This window comes from Hordeum vulgare, chromosome 2H (assembly GCF_904849725.1).
Source record: "Hordeum vulgare subsp. vulgare chromosome 2H, MorexV3_pseudomolecules_assembly, whole genome shotgun sequence".
Lineage (NCBI taxonomy): Eukaryota > Viridiplantae > Streptophyta > Magnoliopsida > Poales > Poaceae > Hordeum > Hordeum vulgare.
The window spans coordinates 625,789,041-625,807,725 of NC_058519.1; positions in this window are offsets into that span (position 1 = coordinate 625,789,041).

An 18,685-nucleotide genomic window follows, 5' to 3' on the forward strand; every position below is an offset into this window, starting at 1 on the left:
CCTATAGTTAGCTAGGGTTCCACCTGGATGACATAATTAGCTTAGTTAGCTCATAAATGGTCTATTTAATAAAACATGACCTATACTTAGCTAATTATCCTCGAAATGACATAATTAGCTCCAAAAAGGCATTCTTAACCAATTTAGCCCGAAGAAGGGGACAGGAGGAGAAGAAAGAGGAAAAATGAAACGAAGGAAGAAGAAGAAGAAGAGAAGAAGAAGAAGAGAAGGAGGAGGATAATAAGAAGGAGAAGAAGGAGGAGAAGAAGGAGAAGGAGCTCCTCCTTCTGCTTCTTCTTCCTCCTTCTCCTTCTCCTTCTTCTTTTCTTCTTCTTCTCCTCTTCCTTCTCCTCCTCCTCCTCCTCCTCCTCCTTCTTTTACTTCTTCTTCTCTTTCTCTTCTTCTACGTAGCTTAGACTCATCCAAGAAAGGCTAAATTGGCTAATTATCCTACGAAATGACATAATTAGCTTAGTTAGCTCCAAAATGACCTATTTAATAAAAAATGACCTATATTTAGCTAAGTTCTCTCCTAAATGACATAATAAGGCTTATGTAGCTGCAAGATGACCTATTCCCCCTAACTTAGGTATTAAATGGCCTATAATTAGCCTAGCTAGATCCAAAATGGCTTAATAAGCATAGTTTTCTCCGGAATGACCTATTTTACCCAAGTTAGCTCCGAAACGACCTATAGTTAGCTAGGGTTCCACCTAGATGACATAATTAGCTTAGTTAGCTCCTAAATGGTCTATAATTAGCTAATTTCTCTCCGAAATAACCTATATATACACTTCTTCATCTAGTATTATTCTTCTAACTTTCTTATTTGTCATTTTGCAGATTACCTTCACTTCAAGGGAAGCTTGGATTATATTGATGGAATGCTTGAAGATGATTTCTTGTACCATGGCTTGTATTGAAACTATTGTAGTATATGGATATAAATGAAACTTTGTATGCATGTGGATGAAACTGGTGTAATATATGGTTTGGTTATGAGGACGGAAAGAAATTTATTTATGTCAAATATATATACATATATATATATATATATCCTGATTATTGTTAAAAATGCTGGATATAATAAAAAATAAATTAAAAAGGGGCAGGTTCCCCCCTTTGCCGTCTGCCCCCACATGGCAAAGGGGGGTAGGCAGACGGCAAAGAGGGGAATCTGCCCCCTCTCTCTCCCCTCTTTGTCGTCTGCCCCCACATGGCAAAGGGGGGTGGGCCGACGGCAAAGGGGGGAATCAGCCCCCTCTCTCTCCCCTCTTTGTCGTCTGCCCCCACATGGCAAAGGGGGGATGGCAAACGGCAAAGAGAGGAGGCATGTCGTTAACACTTAACGGGGCCGTTGCAGTCTGTGCTGTCCCATTTAGTTTGCCGTCTGCCCCCTCATGGCAAAGATTATTTGCCGTCCACTTTAAAAAAGCAGACGGCAAAGAACCTCTTCACTGGATTTTTTTACCATCTAATTTGCCGTCAGCTGACCGACGGCAAAGGCTTTGCCGTCTGTGGTTCCCCCCTTTGACGTTCGCCATGGCAGACGACAAATTTCTGAATTTCAGTAGTCTATAAGCATAGGTTCCAAAAGGACAAGTAAAGGTGGTTTTCTCTTGATCAGGTTGTGACACACGTATTTTATACAAAACCAAAATAACCATCTAGAAAGCAAAAATGTTGTGTTTCGATAATATTTCTAGAATTTTGTCTATGAAAGGTAAAGGATAACAATCTTTTCTAGTAGCTTTGTTTAATTTCCTAAAATATATTACCATTCTATAGCCAGTCATAATTCTTTGTGGAATGAGTTCATTTTTATAATTAGGAACAATAGTAATACCTCCTTTCTTAGGAACACAATGAACGGGACTTACCCATCTAGTATCAGCTACGGGATAAATTATACCTCCTTCCAGAAGCTTTAATATTTCATTTCTTACCACTTCTTTCATTTTGGGATTCGATCTTCGTTGGTGATCAATGATACCTCCATTTTGCATCATGCTTTCATGTTGATATTTATCGCTTTATGGTCTGTTATATTACTCTGTGGTACCATACTTATGCCTTTTCTCTCTTATTTTGCAAGGTTTATTTGAAGAGGGAGAATACCGGCAGCTGGAATTCTGGACTAGAAAAGGAGCAAGTCTGAGTGCTCTATTCTGCGCAACTCCAAATGCCCTGAAAATCAATGTGGAATTTTTTGGGAATATATAAAAAATAATGGGCGAAAGAAGTGCTAGAGGGGAGCTACCAGGGGCCCACAAGCCTGGTAGCCGCCACCTACCCCCCTGGCGGTGGCTACAGGGCTTGTGGGCACCCTGGTGGCCCACTAGCCCCCCTCTTTTGCTATATGAAGGGTTTTGTCCGGAAAAAAATCAGGGTGGAGATTTTTTGTGGATTGTCCGCCGCCACGAGGCGAACTTGAGCAGAACCAATCTAGAGCTCCGCCGGGACGATCCTCCCGGGGAAACTTCCCTCCCGAAGGGGGAAATCGTCGCCATCGTCATCACCAACACTCCTATCGTCGGAGGGGAGTCATCTCCATCAACATCTTCATCAGCACCATCTCCTCTCCAAACCCTAGTTCATCTCTTGTAACCAATCTCCGTCTCATGACTCCGATTGGTACTTGTAAGGTTCCTAGTAGTGTTGATTACTCTTTGTAATTGATGCTAGTTGGATTACTTGCTGGAAGAGTTTATGTTCAGATCCTTGATGCTACTCATTACACCTCTGATCATGATTATGATTATGCTTTGTGAGTAGTTACTTTTGTTCCTGAGGACATGGGATAGGTCATGCTGATAATAGTCATGTGAATTTGGTATTCGTTCGGTATTTTGATATGTTGTATGTTGTCTTTTCCTCTAGTGGTGTTATGTGAACGTCGACTACATAACACTTCACCATATTTGGGCCTAGAGGAAGGCATTGGGGAGTAGTAAGAGATGATGGGTTGCTAGAGTGACAGAAGCTTAAACCCCAGTCTATGCGTTGCTTCGTAAGGGGCTGATTTGGATCCACTAGTTTAATGCTATGGTTAGGCGTTGTCTTAATTCTTCTTTCGTAGTTGCGGATGCTTGCGAGAGAGGTTAATCATAAGTGGGATGCTTTTCCAAGTAAGGGCAGTACCCAAGCGCCGGTCCACCCACATATCAAACTATCAAAGTAACGAACGTGAATCACATGAACATGATGAAACTAGCATGACAGAAATTCCCGTGTGTCCTCGGGAGCGTTTTTCCTCTTATAAGACTTTGTTCAGGCTTGTCCCTTGCTACAAAAGGAATTGGGCCACTTTGTTGCACCGTTGCTACTCTTGTTTCTTGTTACTTTTCACCTGCTTCGTTTCACCTCACTACACCATCACATGTTACCGCTACTTTCAGTGCTTGCAGTTATTACCTTGCTGAAAACTGTTTATCAGAGCCTTGTGCTCCTCGTTGGGTTCGACACTCTTACTTATCGAAAGGGCTGCGATTGATCCCCTATACTTGTGGGTCATCAATCAACAACGGGTTTAGCATGTGGTTCCATATTAATCTTGTGGTGACAAAGAGTGGTACTAATGCCCTTAAGATCATCAAGAGTATACCCAATTGCACCTCGGTGCTTCCTTAAAGTTTTTAACAATCTTTTTTCTTCATGCTTTGTAAGGTTAGCACTGATAATAACAGGATATATCTTATTTTCATCAACGTAAGCATATTTCAAAGTGTGAGGTAATTGCTTTAATTCAAACACAGGATCACCCTTAGGTGGAGGAGGACCTCCTAGAGTTTCAACAAGCAAATTGTGTTTAAGGATGGCTTGTTGTTGAAAGAACTCTAAAGATTGGGACCTCGACCAAGGTAAAGAATCACTTATAAAACTTGAGTTTGATTGTGTTAAATATTGTATGTATACGGATGCTTCCAATGATTTTAGCACTAAATATGGACTTGACTCACAAATAGTAGCCTCATTTTGTGAAACCTTTGCTACTCATGTTGATCTCCCCAAACAGAAATGGTTTAAATATCATCCACCTATTAAATAAAAAGTTGAAGAACCAATTAGAGTTGAGGATGAAACTATCATTTACAATGTTCACCCAGTTGTGCCTACTGCTTATATTGAGAAACCACCTTTCCTTGTTAGGATAAAGGAACATGTTAAAACCTCAACTGTGGTTAACAAAAGTTATGTTAGAACAACCAAACCCTCTAAGCAAATCAAGGTAGAACCTAGTATTGCTATGGTTAAAGATCTCTTGGTTAATAATATTGATGGGCATGCTATTTATTTCTGTGATGAAGCTGCTAGAATTTCCAAACGTGATACTAAAGATTAAAAATACCCATTGTTGGCATGCATGTTGTCTCAGCCAAAGTTGATAAGAGGTAGTACCGCCTCCTACTACCGCTCGGGATTCGCTCAGGATTCTAGCCCGAGAAAACATGGGCGGAAGTGGCGCGCTAGTAACAAGCACTACTACTGCTCGCAAGTGGTACTACCGCGCTGAACTACCCTCCAGAAACCGCCCAGTCCGACACGAGAAGTGTCAAGACCCAGGGCAACGACACCAACGAGCACACTCGCCAGGGGCACTACCGCGCGAGAGCGGTACTACCACTGACTAGGGCGGTACTACCACAAATAAGAGGTAGTACCACTGTTGGGAGTGGTACTACCACTAGGATCTTTCCGAACCAGAATGGAAACAACAAATGAATGCAGGAACACCAAAACTGCCATAACTTTTGCAAATGAGCTCCAAATTGAGAAAACTCAAGCTTGTTGGATTCAGGACAACATCAACTATCCAAACTAGCTCCAAATAATAATATGGAGTATAGACCACCAATGATATTGAGATGTGAAATCTCTATGAATGAAGACCCGACAAAAACTCCAACATCGAAAACATCATAGAAGATGCATATGGACTACATTTTCGATTAACTCAAGCTTGTCATGGAGATGACCATAAGCTCTAAAACTCACCAAGAGAAACACCAAACAAGAACCAAGAAAAATTATGCAAGGATGCAAATGGTTTGAGCTTGATATGTCTCCAACGTATCGATAATTTATGAAGTATGCATGCCATGTTTGCCTATGTTTACCATACTTTTATATGGTTTTGCTGCACTTGATATGATTTATTTAGCACTAACCCGGACTGAGCTGTTTTCAACAGAACTACCGTGGTGTTGTTTTTTATGTAGAAATAAAAGTTCTTGGAATTGGACGAAACTTTGATGATTTTGTTTTGGAATGAAAGAGAAATACTAGAGCAAATAACCACCAGAGGGGGGCTCGTGCCCACTAGACACGAGAGCACGCCAGCCCCCTGACATGGGCTCATATCTAGTGGACACCTCGTGGCCCCGCCCAAAAATCCTATAAATATAGAAACCTCCAGAAATAACCCTAGATCAGAAGTTCCTCCATCGTAGTTGTGTGTATCGATGAAAAATCAATCTGGAGAGAAAACAATAGTGAAAACAGGAGAGAAACAGAGAGCGGGATCCAATTCTGGAAGGGCTCTCGCCCCTCCGAGAGCCATGGAGGCCAAGGACGAGAGGGGAGAACCTCTCCCCATATTGGGAGAGGCCATGGAGGAGGATGCCTAAGGGGGACACTCTCTCCCCTCTCTTCCGGTGGCGATGGAGTGACGCCGGGGGAACCATCGCTGCGGTGATCGTATTCATCAAAATCACCATCTTCATCGCCTTCCTCATGTATTTTCAGTGGTCCACTCTCCCGCACCCCGCTGTAATCCCCTACTTGAGCATGGTGTTTCATGCCACATAATATTAATCAATGATTGATTGCTATCCTATGATGTTTGAGTAGATCTATGTTGTCCTTTTGGTTGATTGATGATCTTGATTGGTTTTTATGTATTTTTTATTTTAGTGATGTCCTAAGGTGCTTTCCGTGAGGGGCACACGTGAAAGATCCACACTGGAGGGTGTTGCAATATGTTCATGATTCCCTTATAGTGGGTGACTAGAGTGACAGAAACTTACACCCGAGTAAGAGAGTTGTGCGCGTATGGGAGTAAAGAGAACTTGATACTTAAGGTTGTGGTTGGGTTTTACCTTAATGATTTCTAGTAGTTGGGGATGCTTGCTAGAGGTCCAATCATGAGTTCATATGATCCAATTGCGGAAAGTATGTTAGCTCATGCCTCTCCCTCATATAAAATTGCAAGAGTGATTACCGATCTTGTTATCAATTGCCTAGGATGATTCCGCACACCATACCATCATTATTCCACACTCGCTATTTGTAATATATTCTAACTCTATTTATGCAACAACTATTTTCATATTTTAGTTCTCCAATATCATGCAAAACTATCCTCTTTATACCCACAACACAATTTTATTTCTCATTACTAGATAGAAGCAAACACTTGGTATACGTATAGTCGTATCGGTGGCAGATAGAACTTGAGAGAATATTGATCTTACCTTTAGCTCGTTGTAGGTTCGACACTCCATACTTACCATTTCCATCTTTGGAAAGTGCTATGACTATTCCTTGCACTTGGGGATTATCAGAGCTCTCAACGAACGATATGATCAAGCTACTCACTTGAGATCCCCCTTGATAGTACGACAATCGATCCTATACCCCGGTCTCCCAACTACCACCATGAGACTGGTAAAATAGAAAAAATATCAAGGTCTAACCTATACCTTGCACATAGTCCACTTGAGCTTGATGATGACGATCTTAACTTCCTCAAGATGGACCGCCTTTCTTGATTATGTTGGCTCGATGAAGACTAGTTGATTGCTCCCTCATATTCCACTATGGGTGAGCTACTCTTAGGCACATCTTCACACGTCCATTGTCACCACAATGGACGTCAAGCTTCAAACATGATCTCTTCGTGATGCTCCACTTGAACTTGCACACCACAATCTTGATGACGATCACTAGTTGATGCATCATGCATCATCCATGGGTTGTATGAGATCTTACTCTTGATGCAAGCCCAAGGAAACATACCTAACCCCACATAGAATTCTCACATAGCATGGGTTAGTACACAAAGCATAATGGACAATGCTTACCATACCATGGGATCACTTGATCCCTCTCGGTACATCTTGTACACTTTGTGTGTTGATCAACTTGATTCACTCTTTAACAAGTCTTGATCAACCTAGAGATTTATCTTCTCTATGACCAATCTTTGGATAAATCCTTGAGTACCACCTTGCTCACCATATAAACTCCTTGAAACCAACATATGGACTCCAAGAAATGTCTATGAACAAATCCTTCGAATATAAATCAAGGCAACCATTAGTCCAGAGGGATTGTCATCAATTACCAAAACCACACATGGAGAAATATGCTCTAACAAAAAGGCTAAGTACGTATGTTGTCACTTTAGAAGCGACTAAGTGGGTGTTGAATCATATAGTTCATTTATGAACTTAGTATGGTTTCAAGATGGCTTTGGTGAATGGAATGCTGATATAGATAGTGAATCCATAGCTTAGTGTGAGGAATCTAGGTTCGATCAATGATTCAATCATATACAAAGCCAAGACCACACAAAATTATGAATTTTATGAAAGCGTGAAAACGCGAGATATGCAAAGATGCACACAGAGGTGAAGTCGTTAGATCCGTTGGACAAAGACTACACCACAAGCGAAGCATATTTTACACCGGTATGTCATGGTTGTAAAGTGCATTAGCATTGACTATATTATTGATTCTAGTGCAAGTGGGAGTCTCTAGGAAATATGCACTAGAGGCAATAATATATGTTATTACTTATTTCCATGTTCATAATTATGTTTATATTCTATGCTATAACTCCAACGGTCCTTGAGTTTGTATATCCATAATGTATCTAAGGGAAACTCATTTGCACATGTGGACTAATAAATGGTAAAATGTATACCTAGCAATGCCTCTAAGACTAGCTCAAGTGTTGCATGATGATTATGTTTTCCTAATCATGGACATGGCTATGTCGGCAACATTGAGCACACAAGGTTATATGAACACTTGTATTGAACGTATCCAATCGTTGTTATACTATGACATACATTTGCCATAAGTTGATGGTAAATAACCGAGAGAAAGTTAAATGTTTGCATAATTCCTTAGACCATGAGAATATCGAGTTCCTTCATACTTGGTTCATGAACTTTGGGGTTTGTAAAACTCATTCGTAATAGGGTGGCTATTACGACGGCTTACGGGTTCATGGAAAAGTATGACAAGGGACAAGATAGCTCAAGATTGGGGTTTTCTCCTCCAGCGATGGAGAGACATTCTTGAGGCCCTCTCAGTGTTATGGTATCCATCATCAATAGTGTGATTTGATCGTGAGGATGCCACAACACGGGAACAAGAAAAATAATAAAATATGTAATATGGAAACATGTATAGTGAACATGTGATTGATTCACGAGGATGACGATAAATCACACCTCAGGTTTTTGTAACATATCATGAAGCAACAAGAACAACACATGGTAACTAAAGGTTCACACTAATATTTATTTGTGTGAGTATAGGGATCAATATGGATTTCCATGGTTCCCCTACTGATCCTTGATCAAAAAGTGTTCCATTCATATCTATACTTCACCTAATTTACACGGTCACACACTTAAGGGTCATCTATGTGCTAAGTACTACACTGGGCCCACACAGAAAGTCAATGTAAAAGTTTTGCACACAATAAAAAAGTTTAGCAAAAAACGAAAATTGGTTCGGAGTAAACATCATACCGGAAATGTTTTGAAACGTGTCCAAAATAATTTTTTAGTGTGCCAAAAAATGTTTTGGAATCTTCCATATTTTTCGAAGAGAATGTGCATAAAAACATATTGTCCCGGTGAAAGGGGACAAGATCCCATGATTCGTGGGATTGGTTTTATGGGGCCACCCCCTTTTGGTGGGTGAATGTTGGGGGTGGCAATCATGGGTGGGTAGCCCCCACATTTTGTGGGAAGTGTTGGGAGGAGGTGGGCCCCCTTCTGGGTACCCCATTTGGGGCGGCCAAAATGGTGAGCCCCCCCCCGGGGGGGGGGGGCAATCTCCCGCCTTTGGTGGGTTCATGTTTGTGGTAGGGCCCCCGCTTTCGAAGCCTTCCTCTAAGACCCAACCAGCCCCTCTTCATATATCAATAGATGAGAGGACAGCCACTTCACAACACACAAGTTGATACTTGAACTCTCCCATTTTGACATGTAATGATATGCCTCCCCCTCCCTCCCTATCTCTCCCCCCTCCCTCCCTATCTCTCCCCCTCCCTCCCTATCTCTCTCTCCATCCCTCTCTATCTCTCTCTCTATCACACACACACACACATGAAATTGTTTTGTAGTGTCGTAAGGTTGTCCAGTCTTTGGTAGTAATTAGTTCTAGATGGCGAAACTCTACGGGATATGTGACACAGTATGTGTGCAACCCAGTAGAGAGGTCGTATGTTTGATCTTCTGTTCGAGGGGTTGTTCAAGGTTCTGCCTGAGAATTTGTGTGAGGGACTATTCGAGGGAGAAAATCCTCGCGGTTGGGAGGATGTAAAACCCTAACTACGGTGATCTACACCAATGATCTTTCCCAGCTCTACTTATGTTGCACTACGAGTTGATAACAATCACATCAAACATTGTATGCATCTTCATAGTGGTCCTAGGTTGGTGCATAGGACATTTTTTTCGGCAACTATACCCTACAATAGAGTCTTCCACGACTCTGGTATCTTTATCTTGTACATCAAGCCTTTGAAATCTTCATATAAAGCGTCATGTGTCGCCCAACATGGCCCATGACGGACACACCCTCGGTTCGTAACACTATCAATGATAGAGGGCTTGGTGAATCCATTGTAGCGCGCAAGGATGATTACATTACATCGGAAAGTCCTTGATCCCTCGTCCATCACTCTTTCCATGCACCTAGACAGTAAAATTGCATGTTGTATAGATTGCCCTTCAAAGGCCTCACGTGCACCTACTGAGCAAGGTCCCAAGGCACGTGCATATTCTTGAACAACCGAAACTGACTATAAGTCTTGTGCATGTGAACCTCTGGTGGGTCGCCTTCACTGGCAGAGCTTACTCAACCACGACGTCTTTAAGAAATCAAGATCATCCTTTTTTAGACCTAATATAGTCATTGTGATCTCCATCTCGCTCGCCTCACCACCTGAGTTTGGAGTCATCGAATACATGTTGTTCCCTGGCCCGAAGATGCAATCTACTACACCCTATTGTACCCAAGTTTATCATTGTTACCTGAAACCCTAAATCTCCCCGCTCCCTACGAGAAGTAGAAAATAGCTGGCAATGATGCAAGATCGTCCCTTATTCAATTTGAGTAGGTTCAGCAAGGGGAGACGGAGGAAGGGGACAAGTTCTCAACGAAGGCGAGAGCCACCATCGAGGGGAGACGAGAACCCTAATGACATCTCCAAGGCGGACCCGCAAATCTCCCGCATCCGTCCAAACCGTGGGAGACATCCAACGCAGGCATGTATAGGTCTGCAATGCAGTCCGGACGCGGTTTCTCCCGCAGATCGGAGACAAAAGTGGGGGCGGCTCGCGGGAGTCCAGACATGAGAAACGTCGCTATCCGACACCCCTCGCCCATCCAAAACCCTTCCCGGACCCTGCGACTCCATCTTCCTCATTTTCATTCCTTTCTTCTTTCTCTCCTACCTTCGCTGCTGCTCCACCACCCCGGCCACCATGCCACACCCTGTCGGAAATTTACGTGTGTGTCACCTTCAACGCTCCACCGGGGCTCCCTGTCGCTTCTCTTCCGTCTCCATTCAACCCCCATCCTTCGACCACCCCACCAGGTACCATCACCTATTGCTATTATCACCATGACCGACAACTGTTCGATGAATCCTCGGAGCTGAAAACAGTTGTCCCTTCTTATTTCTAGCAATGGATTCCGATTTGGAATACATATACGAGTAGTATGTTGAGTCGTCCGACGACTCGTCGGATGACAAGGAGTACTCCGATGAGACAGCGATGATACATGCGGTCCTTGAAGACGCGGAGTGTGTGGAGGAGTGTGTTCTCAATTTCAAGGGCTCGATCAAGGTTCATCAAGTGCTCAACCACAACAGGGCGCATAGGCATTTGACACTCATGGCCGACTACTTTTCCCCTGATGCACTATTCATTGACCATTCTCGCTGGCATTTCTGGATGCACAAGACTGACTTCGATCGTTTGTACCATGGCATTCGGTCCTACGATGACTACTTCATCGTAAAGAAGGACGTAGTGGGAACAATTGGCTTCTGTGGTTATCAGAAGTGCAAGGCCCCATTTCGGAAGCTTGCATATGGCACGGCCGCTAATTCGTGAGACGGGTACCTATGAATGTCTGAGAGCACATGCAGACATGCCATGGTCAGGTTTGCAACCGTCGTGGTCAAGGTGTTCGAACCTCAGTACGTGAGAGAACCAACTGTGCCAGACATCGAGAGGCTCTTGGCAATCTTAAAGCAAGAGATTGGCCAGGTTTGCTTGGATCTCTCGACTGCATGCATTGAAATGGAAAAATTGTCTGAAGGCTTTACAAGGGCAATATCAGGGTCATGTTAATAAGTCCACTATCATTCTTGAAGCAGTTGTATTACATGATCTTTGGTTTTGGCACGCTTTATTTGACATGCCCGGGTCTCATAACGACATCAATGTGCTGCAACGATCGCCGTTGTTTGCGAGACTCGCTGAAGGAAAAGTTCCTCCTTGCCACTATACTATCAATGGACAAGAGTACAATATGTGCTATTATCTCGTTGACGGAATCTATCCTCCATGGGCTACCTTTGTCGGCACCATCTCAAACCCATTTGACTAGAAAAAGGCTCACTGCCCAAAGACAAGAAGCAACTAAAAAGGATGTCGACGGGGAATTTGGAGTTCTACGGCCCCGTTTTGCAGTTGTTTGTGGACCTGCAAAACAATGGGATCCGAAGATCTTGGGGAAGGTGATGACATATTGTGTGATCATGCACAACATATGATCGTCGAAGATGAGGGTGACGATGTTGTCGCAGTTCTGGAATTTGAGAACATGGGTGATCCTATCCAACTTCCGGGACAAAATCTGCCCACATTTGAAGAATTTATTCTAATGCATCAACAAATTGGGCATCGACCAACTCATGAGAAGCTGAAGAAAGATCTGATTGAGCATCAATGAACGATGAAAGGGGACAACAATGTTGGGATGTAATATTTGAACTTTTTAAATTTGAAATACTGTTGCGTGCGGCTATTTGAATGTTTGTACCCTTTGCATGTGGCTATTTGATCGTGCAGATTTGAAAAAATAATGAGAAAGGTCGGATGTACACGGCTACGGTTGGTGGCGTTCTTCCGCATCCATATCCGTAGACTGATTCCCCTATCCGCACACAGATGAAGGAAGAAATTTGAAGGTTGTTGTTGGAGATGCCCTAAGAGCATCTCCAACACGCACCCAAAAACTGCTTCGCACGCTAAAACCCATCTTTTTGAGTGTCGAACACGCTCCAGCAGATGTTGCAACTAGTGCACGTGCAAAAAAAATCGGGCATGCGCTAAAAAATGCTATCACACGCTACAAATTTATGGCGACAGACCGTGCGTTTTATAATTTACCCTGTGTGCTCTTTTAGGCACGCTTTTTAGGCATGTGAAAAAACAATATTTGTTACGGCGCCCTAGAAGTGTTATAATGATGTTGTAAAACTATTTTAACACTCAATATTTTTATGTGTCTGTTGGAGATGTTCTAACGGAGGGAAAAGCTTTTTAGGGTTTCATTACTCACAAATACTACAATCTACACAAGTGCGTGTGAGCCTGGAGAATGTGGGCCACGTGCCCAAGAGCTGTCCTTCTTACGGTGGGCCCCACGAGGCACGTGCCGGCCTTTGGCCACCACGTAATCACCAGCCTTCTCTTGTGCTGGGCGTTTGCACGTTACAGCCACGTGCAGTAGCAACGACACTATCCTTCACTTTGCACCACCAGTACAGACCTTTCCGTCAAACATCTTCTTCTTCATCCTCCTCTCTCTTTCTCTCTCTCTCTCTGATCTCCCTATAAAATAAACTTAGCACCGTCTCGTCTTGCCAATTACCTCGCTAATTAATAACCAGCAACCTGATGCATGCAAACACCTGGGTGCTTTTTGGCCTGCAGCAATGCTAACATGCTTAAGCTAACTAGTAAGCATAATTTATAAAAGGTCTCTGCGATAAAGGTAAAGGAAAAAAAAAACGACGGCGACCAGCAGGTGTAGATCTAGAGCGAGAGACGACCAAAATCCGAAAGCCGGCATGATTCCGGAGCAACACAACACTGGTTAGCAGTACAAGTACTTTCTTGTTTTCATCATAAATCTTTCTTGTGATGGTGTCGTACGTACTTGTGTGATCCCCCTAATTAGCAGGTCAGCAGCTGATATGAGTGGTTACGGCCATAGATTTGCACCAGCAAACATACTAATTGAGTGCCGGAAAGTGATTAAGTGGATGAGAAAGAGGGCGTTTCTTGTGATCCGGATCAAGATCGGACGCAGATGTTTCACTAGCTTGGTGAGCTGCCGGAATAAATAAGAAGCTAGGGAGCCAAAGGTCGCTATCCCCTCACCTTCTTCCCCATTTGTTAACTTAAACCACAGGAATTCAAAGCGACAAGATAAAGCGGCGAGCACATCTTCCATCCATGGATGAAGAAAGTCGTCATGCTCATGCATTTCCAGCACAATGCAAGCAAGGGGCCGGGCACACACCACCACCACCTTTCTTTCTCCTTTCCCTTTTGTTTTTCCTCTTTGCTGATCGGTTGCTTGTTTCAGAAGCACACGACAGTGATTGGAGCCACAGAGATCTCACAGCATGCCATGCTCAATTGCACAGCTACTGCTCATGCGTGCATGGATGGACCAGATTAGAAAGCCCAAATCGCATCAGATGGGCCATGATTAGGTCTAGGCTGCTGTGGTTGCTAGCTTGTTGCAGCCTAATCGGAGGTGGTTAACTGATTGATCAGTCCTACTTGAGGGTGGTTAACCGGCTAATCAGTCCTAATATAAGGTGGTTACTAATACAAGGTGATTAATCAGTCCCAATTGAAGGTGGCTAACCGGTTAACTGGCTAATCAGTCCTAATAGAAGGTGATTAATCAGTGGCCAAGTGGAGTGTCACTGTCGGAGAGAGCTGGGGGGAGAAGGCAGTGACAGGCCACTCCATGTTGCTTGTGGAGGAAAAAGGGGTTCAGGTTTGAGGGGCACAACACAGGGCCATCTTGAGGCGACTGGATCAGAGTGACCGCATGCCACCTCTGATCCCAGAATGAGATCCAGTGGCAGTGGGTTCCCCTGATATTATTAGCCCTACCCATCTGGACAGTACCTACACACACACATGATTAACATTATGTTCGTCCTATAACAGCATATAAGTAATGAGAATTGCAGGAACAATTCATGGTCGACGCATCAGGAGGAACAGGAGAGATAGATGGGCGGCTTGATGCCTGATCGAGAGTGGGTGCAGCATTTCCATATATATGAACGTAACTGTGATCAGGACTACCATGTACTACCATCAATCATCGACGGATGCACATGTATGAACCGTTTTACTATTGGTCTATCAGTGCTGGCTTGTGGGCTAAATTAAACCCGGTCCTGATCTTAGCGAGCTGTACTGTGCTTATAGTACGGTGCACTGATCTGGATCCTTGATGGCAGTGATGGGATGGCGATATTATCCTAATGAATAAGGTGATGAAAAAATAAAGAGGAAGAATACAAGTATGCACAAGTACAATGATTTGGGGGCTTGTCATTTGTTGGGAGGGCAGATGTATGCTCATCTGGGATGCATGTGTCTTCTACCTACCAGAGTAGTACCAAGCCTTCCTGAAGTGAAGTTGGGCCCAAGAGAAAAAATCCCAATTTAATTATATGCTACGTTATGTACTTGCCGAATTATTCGTAAAAGGTCGTATCACGATTATTCGTCGGACAACTTATTAACATCTTTGGGTACAACTTCAAACAATTAGTTAATCATGTCTTGAGAAGAAACTTTCAGCAGGAATGATGGCTTAACAGAAAGTGATTGAGAAGGTGGTTAATTAATTAAACAATGCTGGTAGCCAACGAGAGATCGAACTTCCATTTCAAATCGGATTTGCCAGTTCGTCAGGGAGGCCTAATTGTGGGACAAGAGGTTTAGGTGGAGCGTGGTGTCTGTTGGTTGGGAATGTTGTTTTTTGCATGCTACAGCTAATTGACTGTTTCTAGGTAGCTACTGGGCATCTTATTCATTCATTCACTCATATATGATTGCAGGGGGGAAATTGAATGCTTCATGCATTTTTCATGGAAATAAACCTGGAGAGCCAGCTAATCCGACACAGACATTCATGCTAACGCAACAACAACTGAATTTGTCAGTTCTTAATCCCATTTTGGTCGCCCGTACCTCATCCTATGAACCCACTTTGATCCCTTCAAATCATGAGCGGTAGAAATTAAATCAGCTAAGTTAATGCTATGATGCTTTTCGGGAAAAAAGAAAGATATGATGCTGAAGATAATTTGATCTGAGGCCATGTTATCATTTCGGTGTAATTCCATTGAAATATCATCAATTTTGCTACATAGTGAAATATTTACCTTTCAGTCAAAATATTTCAGCAATTTTGGTATTCCACGCAAATTAAAATAGATTACTACTCATTTTTTAACATTGTTTGGTTGGATTTCAATAAAATCCAGGTAGAAATTTTCAGTCCTTCGGCCAAAATGAAAACCAAAACCACTGAATTTCAGTGGAATTTCAGTGAAATTCAGTGATTTTAGCTATTGCCGGAATAGTTCTGAAACCGAAATTCAAAACCATACTCGAATGTAATGGGCATCAATGAAACAAGTACATGCAATCCTAACACATAGACGGTCCAATCAAGGTGATGCCATTGCCACTACTCCTTGGCTTTGCTCCATTGCAAGGCAAGGGAAGAAAGAAACACACAATCAATGGCTCGAGCAGAAGGAACAGCGAATCACAAGGTAGCTTAGCATCTAGGAACCTTAGAGAGGTGGGAAAAAAACTGAAAATGACAAGAGTTAGCTGGGTAGCCCTAATCCCGGAGAGACTTTCTGCCTCGATGACCACTAGCACGATCGAGGACAAGGAGTCGCCACCTCTCCCCTCCTTTTCTCTTGTAAAGACAACGAGGCTACACCTAACCCGTACTACTAGTGGTATGGATGCCATTCACATTCCTGTTAGCTAGGGGAGCACCATCTGATTTTCTCTTTCTCTGGTGTATGGCTTTCTTATCCGTGTCACCTACTAATTGTTTTGACAACACATTCCAGCGTGATGAACCACGCCCTAGCTAGAAGAATAGAAGATGCTCAAGCTCCGTAGCTAGCTACCATGCGGTAAGCAACGGATGGGAGTTTTGTTAAGCATACTACACTCTGTCTTGACATGACCGTTGGGTCCTGTCTAGTGGAAGACAGACTGTGGCCTGGAGCCTGTGAACAAGTAATGGTGATTAGGACAAGATAGCCGAATTTTGTTTGTGTGATGCGTTGAAAGAAGTTGTTGTCTTGTGTTTGTTGGGTTGTTTTATACTAGTGCTATTTTGACATGGTTTTGAAGCTGACGCTTTGATCAGTAACTATCGATGAAAAATAGTTGGAACCTCACACCCCCATAATTACCTACACATTAGTTACCATCTTGAATGCATAGTAATCGGTTAATCACTCTCTTATTGTGTTCACCAATTAACGTCCCTCTTAATATCCTTAGAGCATATACAGTCGGGCTCCCCAAACCCCCATATATGCTTGGGGCTAACGACCTGGTCACTGATTGGTCAAAGAAAACTGATCCAAATGGATCCCTAATACCGGCGTCAAGTGTTCGGACTGACCCCACCCCACATATCTAACCCAAATTTATGGCGGATATGAGGAGGCCCGGACGCGCCCGAGCGTGTGCGCCACATCGGATCCGGACCACACTCAACCAGCCCGACACCGCATATATTCGCCCATGTTTGCTCCCCATACAAACTCTAGTCACTCAACTCCACTCCACTCCACCCTCAAGCTCTCATTGGCGATCGTTGGCCTTCTCCGGCATGGCGAGAAGCGGATTAGAGTCCTCCGTCACCGGATCTGCAGACTAGGAGCTCATCCCATGCGGTCCCGAGGAGGAGATGGTCGACCGCACTGCGCTCCACCGCGCATGCAAGGAGAACGCCCGACTGTGGTCGGACTCGATCCGACGAGAATCCATAGCATTTGCCGAAATGGCACTTGGATCTGGCGCGAGGCGCGTCGCCGCCGCCTCACCACAGGAGATGTGAACCATCTGACATCTGAAAGTGGGCCTTAAACCTTTTGATTGTAAGTTTATGCACCTAACCAGTTCACACATCGGTCTAAACTGATGGAAAGGGCTACGGTTCAACACCCGAACTAATGGAAAGGCAACACATGAATAGACTCGGATGTATGATTCGAGAGACCTATACGTGGACACAAAGGGGGCAGCAATTTTTTGTATAAATTGCGAAAGTCAAGACTTGAACTCAAGAGCTCGGGATTCGAATACCATATAGAATTCATGCTCGAGCCAACTCATCCAAAAAATTAAACTGGTGGAGAGAGGTAGTTAATTTATTTCAACACACTCCCTCACGTCTAAGCTATTTTAATCCTTGAACGTGTGATCGATGTAGGCCGTTGGCAGAGTTTTCGAACTCGAAGCCTCTTGATGTGATCGGTCAATGTCCAATGACGAATTCGGCGGACATTTGAGAGACCATATTTAATATATTCGGCTGTAAATGCTCTTACATTTCAGTTTCCTTGTACTTCCTTCGCTCTCCTGATGTTCCTTTAGGTTGTGTTTGGTTGAGCTGCAGATTCTAAAAAAACTGTTGTGGAAAATTTGCTGTGGAAAAGCTGTTGTGGAAAAGCTGAAAGCTGAAAAGTTGGGGTACCTCAGCTTTGAAATTTACACTAGGAAGAAGCTACAGATTCTCAAAAGCTGCTTTGAACATTAACCCTTTAGTTACATTTTAGCTTTTCAAAGCAGAAGTTAGTAAAAAAATGCTGAACCAAACACCGCCTTAGTTTAGACTTTCTCTCGGCTGCATCCGTCAGTACTACATATTTGACGTGATACATAGTACTGTATTTCACATCTCAGTCGTTTGCATGTTGTTTTGGCAACATAATATATCCAGCCAGTGACGGAGCCACCTCCCGGCTACCCGGGGCAGCTGCCCGGGCTCTACTATGCATTCACATTTCAATACTAGCAGCAAACAGACAGCTAATTATCATTTTGCAGGGACAAAAAAATTGGCACATGCGAGCGACGTGTACTTTGCCCCGGCTCGCCGGCCGAGCTGGCTCCGCCACTGCCTGATAAACCACACCTTATCTACAAGATGCTCGAGCAGGTAAAGATGCCCTGGACACAATGGTGGCAAGCAACGGGTGGAAGTTAAGCACACGACACTCCGTCTTGACATGACCATTGGGTACCTTGTCTACCGGTCGAGGCGGCAGACTGTGGCCTGCTTAGAGTACATGAAGAAGCGACGGCGATTAAGACAAGATAGCCGAAACTAATCTGTACCATGA